A 7,500-nucleotide genomic window follows, 5' to 3' on the forward strand; every position below is an offset into this window, starting at 1 on the left:
TTCATCAGCAACACTGCCTTGTAGTAAGCATTTAATGATGAATTGACTAAATGCAGCTTCCTGCCTTTTTAATAGGATCAAATTTCCTTGTGTTTTCAATTAGCATCTGCCTTGTATTTATAAGACAAACAAGAATATTGTTGCTGAATGCAGCTTGTGTGTGCTTTGTGCTCCTTTGCCCTGTTCAAATGATGAAAGGAAATAAAGTTTGTATTTTATCCAACTACCTGTGCTAAAAAGTGATGGGAACAGTGTTTGTAATTTCTTCTACTTTTTCAGTGACACAAAGTTCAAGCTGCTTATCTAATTGGTGAAAATGCAATGTCTGTTTATCACACTCACTTTGACTATATATGTTGTAGCAAGAGATTGTTTCTCGCTTACGGCCATACCAGCCTGGGTACGCCCGATCTCGTCTGATCTCGGAAGCTAAGCAGGGTCGGGCCTGGTTAGTACTTGGATGGGAGACCGCCTGGGAATACCAGGTGCTGTAAGCATTTTGTCCACGAGGGGGTGCTCTTGCACTATTTCATCAGCAACACTGCCTTGTATTAAGCATTTAATGATGAATTGACTAAATATCTGTTTTATCAGACTCACTTTGACTATATATGTTGTAGCAAGAGATTGTTTCTCGCTTACGGCCATACCAGCGTGGGTACGCCCGATCTCGTCTGATCTCGGAAGCTAAGCAGGGTCGGGCCTGGTTAGTACTTGGATGGGAGACCGCCTGGGAATACCAGGTGCTGTAAGCATTTTGTCCACGAGGGGGTGCTCTTGCACTATTTCATCAGCAACACTGCCTTGTATTAAGCATTTAATGATGAATTGACTAAATATCTGTTTTATCAGACTCACTTTGACTATATATGTTGTAGCAAGAGATTGTTTCTCGCTTACGGCCATACCAGCCTGGGTACGCCCGATCTCGTCTGATCTCGGAAGCTAAGCAGGGTCGGGCCTGGTTAGTACTTGGATGGGAGACCGCCTGGGAATACCAGGTGCTGTAAGCATTTTGTCCACGAGGGTGTGCCCCTGCACTATTTCATCAGCAACACTGCCTTGTAGTAAGCATTTAATGATGAATTGACTAAATGCAGCTTCCTGCCTTTTTAATAGGATCAAATTTCCTTGTGTTTTCAATTAGCATCTGCCTTGTATTTATAAGACAAACAAGAATATTGTTGCTGAATGCAGCTTGTGTGTGCTTTGTGCTCCTTTGCCCTGTTCAAATGATGAAAGGAAATAAAGTTTGTATTTTATCCAACTACCTGTGCTAAAAAGTGATGGGAACAGTGTTTATAATTTCTTCTACTTTTTCAGTGACACAAAGTTCAAGCTGCTTATCTAATTGGTGAAAATGCAATGTCTGTTTATCACACTCACTTTGACTATATATGTTGTAGCAAGAGATTGTTTCTCGCTTACGGCCATACCAGCCTGGGTACGCCCGATCTCGTCTGATCTCGGAAGCGAAGCAGGGTCGGGCCTGGTTAGTACTTGGATGGGAGACCGCCTGGGAATACCAGGTGCTGTAAGCATTTTGTCCACGAGGGTGTGCCCCTGCACTATTTCATCAGCAACACTGCCTTGTAGTAAGCATTTAATGATGAATTGACTAAATGCAGCTTCCTGCCTTTTTAATAGGATCAAATTTCCTTGTGTTTTCAATTAGCATCTGCCTTGTATTTATAAGACAAACAAGAATATTGTTGCTGAATGCAGCTTGTGTGTGCTTTGTGCTCCTTTGCCCTGTTCAAATGATGAAAGGAAATAAAGTTTGTATTTTATCCAACTACCTGTGCTAAAAAGTGATGGGAACAGTGTTTGTAATTTCTTCTACTTTTTCAGTGACACAAAGTTCAAGCTGATTATCTAATTGGTGAAAATGCAATGTCTGTTTATCACACTCACTTTGACTATATATGTTGTAGCAAGAGATTGTTTCTAGCTTACGGCCATACCAGCCTGGGTACGCCCGATCTCGTCTGATCTCGGAAGCTAAGCAGGGTCGGGCCTGGTTAGTACTTGGATGGGAGACCGCCTGGGAATACCAGGTGCTGTAAGCATTTTGTCCACGAGGGGGTGCTCTTGCACTATTTCATCAGCAACACTGCCTTGTATTAAGCATTTAATGATGAATTGACTAAATGTCTGTTTTATCAGACTCACTTTGACTATATATGTTGTAGCAAGAGATTGTTTCTCGCTTACGGCCATACCAGCCTGGGTACGCCCGATCTCGTCTGATCTCGGAAGCGAAGCAGGGTCGGGCCTGGTTAGTACTTGGATGGGAGACCGCCTGGGAATACCAGGTGCTGTAAGCATTTTGTCCACGAGGGGGTGCTCTTGCACTATTTCATCAGCAACACTGCCTTGTATTAAGCATTTAATGATGAATTGACTAAATATCTGTTTTATCAGACTCACTTTGACTATATATGTTGTAGCAAGAGATTGTTTCTCGCTTACGGCCATACCATCCTGGGTACGCCCGATCTCGTCTGATCTCGGAAGCTAAGCAGGGTCGGGCCTGGTTAGTACTTGGATGGGAGACCGCCTGGGAATACCAGGTGCTGTAAGCATTTTGTCCACGAGGGTGTGCCCCTGCACTATTTCATCAGCAACACTGCCTTGTAGTAAGCATTTAATGATGAATTGACTAAATATCTGTTTTATCAGACTCACTTTGACTATATATGTTGTAGCAAGAGATTGTTTCTCGCTTACGGCCATACCAGCCTGGGTACGCCCGATCTCGTCTGATCTCGGAAGCTAAGCAGGGTCGGGCCTGGTTAGTACTTGGATGGGAGACCGCCTGGGAATACCAGGTGCTGTAAGCATTTTGTCCACGAGGGGGTGCTCTTGCACTATTTCATCAGCAACACTGCCTTGTATTAAGCATTTAATGATGAATTGACTAAATATCTGTTTTATCAGACTCACTTTGACTATATATGTTGTAGCAAGAGATTGTTTCTCGCTTACGGCCATACCAGCGTGGGTACGCCCGATCTCGTCTGATCTCGGAAGCTAAGCAGGGTCGGGCCTGGTTAGTACTTGGATGGGAGACCGCCTGGGAATACCAGGTGCTGTAAGCATTTTGTCCACGAGGGGGTGCTCTTGCACTATTTCATCAGCAACACTGCCTTGTATTAAGCATTTAATGATGAATTGACTAAATATCTGTTTTATCAGACTCACTTTGACTATATATGTTGTAGCAAGAGATTGTTTCTCGCTTACGGCCATACCAGCCTGGGTACGCCCGATCTCGTCTGATCTCGGAAGCTAAGCAGGGTCGGGCCTGGTTAGTACTTGGATGGGAGACCGCCTGGGAATACCAGGTGCTGTAAGCATTTTGTCCACGAGGGTGTGCCCCTGCACTATTTCATCAGCAACACTGCCTTGTAGTAAGCATTTAATGATGAATTGACTAAATGCAGCTTCCTGCCTTTTTAATAGGATCAAATTTCCTTGTGTTTTCAATTAGCATCTGCCTTGTATTTATAAGACAAACAAGAATATTGTTGCTGAATGCAGCTTGTGTGTGCTTTGTGCTCCTTTGCCCTGTTCAAATGATGAAAGGAAATAAAGTTTGTATTTTATCCAACTACCTGTGCTAAAAAGTGATGGGAACAGTGTTTATAATTTCTTCTACTTTTTCAGTGACACAAAGTTCAAGCTGCTTATCTAATTGGTGAAAATGCAATGTCTGTTTATCACACTCACTTTGACTATATATGTTGTAGCAAGAGATTGTTTCTCGCTTACGGCCATACCAGCCTGGGTACGCCCGATCTCGTCTGATCTCGGAAGCGAAGCAGGGTCGGGCCTGGTTAGTACTTGGATGGGAGACCGCCTGGGAATACCAGGTGCTGTAAGCATTTTGTCCACGAGGGTGTGCCCCTGCACTATTTCATCAGCAACACTGCCTTGTAGTAAGCATTTAATGATGAATTGACTAAATGCAGCTTCCTGCCTTTTTAATAGGATCAAATTTCCTTGTGTTTTCAATTAGCATCTGCCTTGTATTTATAAGACAAACAAGAATATTGTTGCTGAATGCAGCTTGTGTGTGCTTTGTGCTCCTTTGCCCTGTTCAAATGATGAAAGGAAATAAAGTTTGTATTTTATCCAACTACCTGTGCTAAAAAGTGATGGGAACAGTGTTTGTAATTTCTTCTACTTTTTCAGTGACACAAAGTTCAAGCTGCTTATCTAATTGGTGAAAATGCAATGTCTGTTTATCACACTCACTTTGACTATATATGTTGTAGCAAGAGATTGTTTCTAGCTTACGGCCATACCAGCCTGGGTACGCCCGATCTCGTCTGATCTCGGAAGCTAAGCAGGGTCGGGCCTGGTTAGTACTTGGATGGGAGACCGCCTGGGAATACCAGGTGCTGTAAGCATTTTGTCCACGAGGGGGTGCTCTTGCACTATTTCATCAGCAACACTGCCTTGTATTAAGCATTTAATGATGAATTGACTAAATGTCTGTTTTATCAGACTCACTTTGACTATATATGTTGTAGCAAGAGATTGTTTCTCGCTTACGGCCATACCAGCCTGGGTACGCCCGATCTCGTCTGATCTCGGAAGCGAAGCAGGGTCGGGCCTGGTTAGTACTTGGATGGGAGACCGCCTGGGAATACCAGGTGCTGTAAGCATTTTGTCCACGAGGGGGTGCTCTTGCACTATTTCATCAGCAACACTGCCTTGTATTAAGCATTTAATGATGAATTGACTAAATATCTGTTTTATCAGACTCACTTTGACTATATATGTTGTAGCAAGAGATTGTTTCTCGCTTACGGCCATACCATCCTGGGTACGCCCGATCTCGTCTGATCTCGGAAGCTAAGCAGGGTCGGGCCTGGTTAGTACTTGGATGGGAGACCGCCTGGGAATACCAGGTGCTGTAAGCATTTTGTCCACGAGGGTGTGCCCCTGCACTATTTCATCAGCAACACTGCCTTGTAGTAAGCATTTAATGATGAATTGACTAAATGCAGCTTCCTGCCTTTTTAATAGGATCAAATTTCCTTGTGTTTTCAATTAGCATCTGCCTTGTATTTATAAGACAAACAAGAATATTGTTGCTGAATGCAGCTTGTGTGTGCTTTGTGCTCCTTTGCCCTGTTCAAATGATGAAAGGAAATAAAGTTTGTATTTTATCCAACTACCTGTGCTAAAAAGTGATGGGAACTGTGTTTGTAATTTCTTCTACTTTTTCAGTGACACAAAGTTCAAGCTGCTTATCTAATTGGTGAAAGTTCAATGTCTGTTTATCACACTCACTTTGACTATATATGTTGTAGCAAGAGATTGTTTCTCGCTTACGGCCATACCAGCCTGGGTACGCCCGATCTCGTCTGATCTCGGAAGCGAAGCAGGGTCGGGCCTGGTTAGTACTTGGATGGGAGACCGCCTGGGAATACCAGGTGCTGTAAGCATTTTGTCCACGAGGGTGTGCCCCTGCACTATTTCATCAGCAACACTGCCTTGTAGTAAGCATTTAATGATGAATTGACTAAATGCAGCTTCCTGCCTTTTTAATAGGATCAAATTTCCTTGTGTTTTCAATTAGCATCTGCCTTATAAGACAAACAAGAATATTGTTGCTGAATGCAGCTTGTGTGTGCTTTGTGCTCCTTTGCCCTGTTCAAATGATGAAAGGAAATAAAGTTTGTATTTTATCCAACTACCTGTGCTAAAAAGTGATGGGAACTGTGTTTATAATTTCTTCTACTTTTTCAGTGACACAAAGTTCAAGCTGCTTATCTAATTGGTGAAAATGCAATGTCTGTTTATCACACTCACTTTGACTATATATGTTGTAGCAAGAGATTGTTTCTCGCATACGGCCATACCAGCGTGGGTACGCCCGATCTCGTCTGATCTCGGAAGCTAAGCAGGGTCGGGCCTGGTTAGTACTTGGATGGGAGACCGCCTGGGAATACCAGGTGCTGTAAGCATTTTGTCCACGAGGGGGTGCTCTTGCACTATTTCATCAGCAACACTGCCTTGTATTAAGCATTTAATGATGAATTGACTAAATGTCTGTTTTATCAGACTCACTTTGACTATATATGTTGTAGCAAGAGATTGTTTCTCGCTTACGGCCATACCAGCCTGGGTACGCCCGATCTCGTCTGATCTCGGAAGCGAAGCAGGGTCGGGCCTGGTTAGTACTTGGATGGGAGACCGCCTGGGAATACCAGGTGCTGTAAGCATTTTGTCCACGAGGGGGTGCTCTTGCACTATTTCATCAGCAACACTGCCTTGTATTAAGCATTTAATGATGAATTGACTAAATATCTGTTTTATCAGACTCACTTTGACTATATATGTTGTAGCAAGAGATTGTTTCTCGCTTACGGCCATACCATCCTGGGTACGCCCGATCTCGTCTGATCTCGGAAGCTAAGCAGGGTCGGGCCTGGTTAGTACTTGGATGGGAGACCGCCTGGGAATACCAGGTGCTGTAAGCATTTTGTCCACGAGGGTGTGCCCCTGCACTATTTCATCAGCAACACTGCCTTGTAGTAAGCATTTAATGATGAATTGACTAAATGCAGCTTCCTGCCTTTTTAATAGGATCAAATTTCCTTGTGTTTTCAATTAGCATCTGCCTTGTATTTATAAGACAAACAAGAATATTGTTGCTGAATGCAGCTTGTGTGTGCTTTGTGCTCCTTTGCCCTGTTCAAATGATGAAAGGAAATAAAGTTTGTATTTTATCCAACTACCTGTGCTAAAAAGTGATGGGAACAGTGTTTGTAATTTCTTCTACTTTTTCAGTGACACAAAGTTCAAGCTGCTTATCTAATTGGTGAAAGTTCAATGTCTGTTTATCACACTCACTTTGACTATATATGTTGTAGCAAGAGATTGTTTCTCGCTTACGGCCATACCAGCCTGGGTACGCCCGATCTCGTCTGATCTCGGAAGCGAAGCAGGGTCGGGCCTGGTTAGTACTTGGATGGGAGACCGCCTGGGAATACCAGGTGCTGTAAGCATTTTGTCCACGAGGGTGTGCCCCTGCACTATTTCATCAGCAACACTGCCTTGTAGTAAGCATTTAATGATGAATTGACTAAATGCAGCTTCCTGCCTTTTTAATAGGATCAAATTTCCTTGTGTTTTCAATTAGCATCTGCCTTGTATTTATAAGACAAACAAGAATATTGTTGCTGAATGCAGCTTGTGTGTGCTTTGTGCTCCTTTGCCCTGTTCAAATGATGAAAGGAAATAAAGTTTGTATTTTATCCAACTACCTGTGCTAAAAAGTGATGGGAACAGTGTTTGTAATTTCTTCTACTTTTTCAGTGACACAAAGTTCAAGCTGCTTATCTAATTGGTGAAAGTTCAATGTCTGTTTATCACACTCACTTTGACTATATATGTTGTAGCAAGAGATTGTTTCTCGCTTACGGCCATACCAGCCTGGGTACGCCCGATCTCGTCTGATCTCGGAAGCGAAGCAGGGTCGGG

General features: G+C 43.2%; 20 non-coding genes across 20 annotated transcripts in view; all 20 read left to right on the forward strand.

The window, feature by feature from the left end:
* Window positions 1–378: 378 nt before the first annotated feature.
* LOC145853899 (5S ribosomal RNA) lies at window positions 379–497 on the forward strand. The gene has a single exon (XR_014374784.1). It is a non-coding gene; the product is annotated as a 5S ribosomal RNA (ribosomal RNA).
* Window positions 498–636: 139 nt separating this feature from the next.
* On the forward strand, window positions 637–755 carry LOC145885133 (5S ribosomal RNA). The gene has a single exon (XR_014396713.1). It is a non-coding gene; the product is annotated as a 5S ribosomal RNA (ribosomal RNA).
* A 139-nt stretch (window positions 756–894) lies between these two features.
* Window positions 895–1,013, forward strand: LOC145853900 (5S ribosomal RNA). Its single transcript, XR_014374785.1, has one exon. It is a non-coding gene; the product is annotated as a 5S ribosomal RNA (ribosomal RNA).
* Window positions 1,014–1,422: 409 nt separating this feature from the next.
* On the forward strand, window positions 1,423–1,541 carry LOC145882327 (5S ribosomal RNA). The gene has a single exon (XR_014393894.1). It is a non-coding gene; the product is annotated as a 5S ribosomal RNA (ribosomal RNA).
* A 409-nt stretch (window positions 1,542–1,950) lies between these two features.
* Window positions 1,951–2,069, forward strand: LOC145853901 (5S ribosomal RNA). The gene has a single exon (XR_014374786.1). It is a non-coding gene; the product is annotated as a 5S ribosomal RNA (ribosomal RNA).
* Window positions 2,070–2,208: 139 nt separating this feature from the next.
* Window positions 2,209–2,327, forward strand: LOC145882328 (5S ribosomal RNA). The gene has a single exon (XR_014393895.1). It is a non-coding gene; the product is annotated as a 5S ribosomal RNA (ribosomal RNA).
* Window positions 2,328–2,466: 139 nt separating this feature from the next.
* Window positions 2,467–2,585, forward strand: LOC145886464 (5S ribosomal RNA). Its single transcript, XR_014398049.1, has one exon. It is a non-coding gene; the product is annotated as a 5S ribosomal RNA (ribosomal RNA).
* Window positions 2,586–2,724: 139 nt separating this feature from the next.
* Window positions 2,725–2,843, forward strand: LOC145853902 (5S ribosomal RNA). Its single transcript, XR_014374787.1, has one exon. It is a non-coding gene; the product is annotated as a 5S ribosomal RNA (ribosomal RNA).
* A 139-nt stretch (window positions 2,844–2,982) lies between these two features.
* On the forward strand, window positions 2,983–3,101 carry LOC145885134 (5S ribosomal RNA). The gene has a single exon (XR_014396714.1). It is a non-coding gene; the product is annotated as a 5S ribosomal RNA (ribosomal RNA).
* A 139-nt stretch (window positions 3,102–3,240) lies between these two features.
* LOC145853904 (5S ribosomal RNA) lies at window positions 3,241–3,359 on the forward strand. Its single transcript, XR_014374789.1, has one exon. It is a non-coding gene; the product is annotated as a 5S ribosomal RNA (ribosomal RNA).
* Window positions 3,360–3,768: 409 nt separating this feature from the next.
* Window positions 3,769–3,887, forward strand: LOC145882329 (5S ribosomal RNA). Its single transcript, XR_014393896.1, has one exon. It is a non-coding gene; the product is annotated as a 5S ribosomal RNA (ribosomal RNA).
* A 409-nt stretch (window positions 3,888–4,296) lies between these two features.
* On the forward strand, window positions 4,297–4,415 carry LOC145853905 (5S ribosomal RNA). Its single transcript, XR_014374790.1, has one exon. It is a non-coding gene; the product is annotated as a 5S ribosomal RNA (ribosomal RNA).
* Window positions 4,416–4,554: 139 nt separating this feature from the next.
* On the forward strand, window positions 4,555–4,673 carry LOC145882330 (5S ribosomal RNA). The gene has a single exon (XR_014393897.1). It is a non-coding gene; the product is annotated as a 5S ribosomal RNA (ribosomal RNA).
* Window positions 4,674–4,812: 139 nt separating this feature from the next.
* Window positions 4,813–4,931, forward strand: LOC145886571 (5S ribosomal RNA). The gene has a single exon (XR_014398156.1). It is a non-coding gene; the product is annotated as a 5S ribosomal RNA (ribosomal RNA).
* A 409-nt stretch (window positions 4,932–5,340) lies between these two features.
* Window positions 5,341–5,459, forward strand: LOC145882331 (5S ribosomal RNA). The gene has a single exon (XR_014393898.1). It is a non-coding gene; the product is annotated as a 5S ribosomal RNA (ribosomal RNA).
* Window positions 5,460–5,862: 403 nt separating this feature from the next.
* On the forward strand, window positions 5,863–5,981 carry LOC145887677 (5S ribosomal RNA). Its single transcript, XR_014399268.1, has one exon. It is a non-coding gene; the product is annotated as a 5S ribosomal RNA (ribosomal RNA).
* A 139-nt stretch (window positions 5,982–6,120) lies between these two features.
* LOC145882332 (5S ribosomal RNA) lies at window positions 6,121–6,239 on the forward strand. The gene has a single exon (XR_014393899.1). It is a non-coding gene; the product is annotated as a 5S ribosomal RNA (ribosomal RNA).
* Window positions 6,240–6,378: 139 nt separating this feature from the next.
* LOC145886681 (5S ribosomal RNA) lies at window positions 6,379–6,497 on the forward strand. The gene has a single exon (XR_014398266.1). It is a non-coding gene; the product is annotated as a 5S ribosomal RNA (ribosomal RNA).
* A 409-nt stretch (window positions 6,498–6,906) lies between these two features.
* Window positions 6,907–7,025, forward strand: LOC145882333 (5S ribosomal RNA). Its single transcript, XR_014393900.1, has one exon. It is a non-coding gene; the product is annotated as a 5S ribosomal RNA (ribosomal RNA).
* A 409-nt stretch (window positions 7,026–7,434) lies between these two features.
* LOC145882334 (5S ribosomal RNA) overlaps window positions 7,435–7,500 on the forward strand; it is a 119-nt gene continuing 53 nt past the window's right edge. Inside the window, exon 1 of the ribosomal RNA XR_014393901.1 lies at window positions 7,435–7,500. This exon is cut by the window's right edge and continues 53 nt beyond it. This is a non-coding gene — a ribosomal RNA (5S ribosomal RNA).

This window comes from Salmo salar, chromosome 08 (assembly GCF_965601325.2).
Source record: "Salmo salar chromosome 08, fSalSal1, whole genome shotgun sequence".
Taxonomy (NCBI): Eukaryota; Metazoa; Chordata; class Actinopteri; order Salmoniformes; family Salmonidae; genus Salmo; species Salmo salar.